Source organism: Apis dorsata, unplaced genomic scaffold (genome assembly GCF_000469605.1).
Source record: "Apis dorsata unplaced genomic scaffold, Apis dorsata 1.3 scaffold_144, whole genome shotgun sequence".
NCBI classification, from domain to species: Eukaryota; Metazoa; Arthropoda; class Insecta; order Hymenoptera; family Apidae; genus Apis; species Apis dorsata.
The window spans coordinates 70,288-70,656 of record NW_006263435.1 but is presented as its reverse complement, the minus strand read 5'-3'; positions in this window follow the sequence as shown (position 1 = coordinate 70,656).

Genomic DNA, 369 nt, shown 5'->3' with positions numbered 1-369 from the left:
GCCGAAATTTCGATTTTTTATTAGGAGAATATAATTTGACAAGAGGTAGCACGCGAAATTTTTCCCGAGATTTTAAAAGTTAGAAACTTAGAAATTTTTGATCGAAAAATCGATTTTGTATTAGGAGAATATAATTGGGCAGGAGGTAGCACGCGAAATTTTTCCCGAGATTTTAAATTTAGAAATTTTTGGCCGAAATTTCGATTGGTGAGTAGGAGAATATAATTTGACAAGAGGTAGCCCGCGAAATTTTTCCCGAGATTTTAAAATTTCAAAATCTTTGGCCGAAATTTCGATTTTTTATTAGGAGAATATAATGTGACAAGAGGTAGCACGCGAAATTTTTCCCGAGACTTTAAAAGTTAGAAA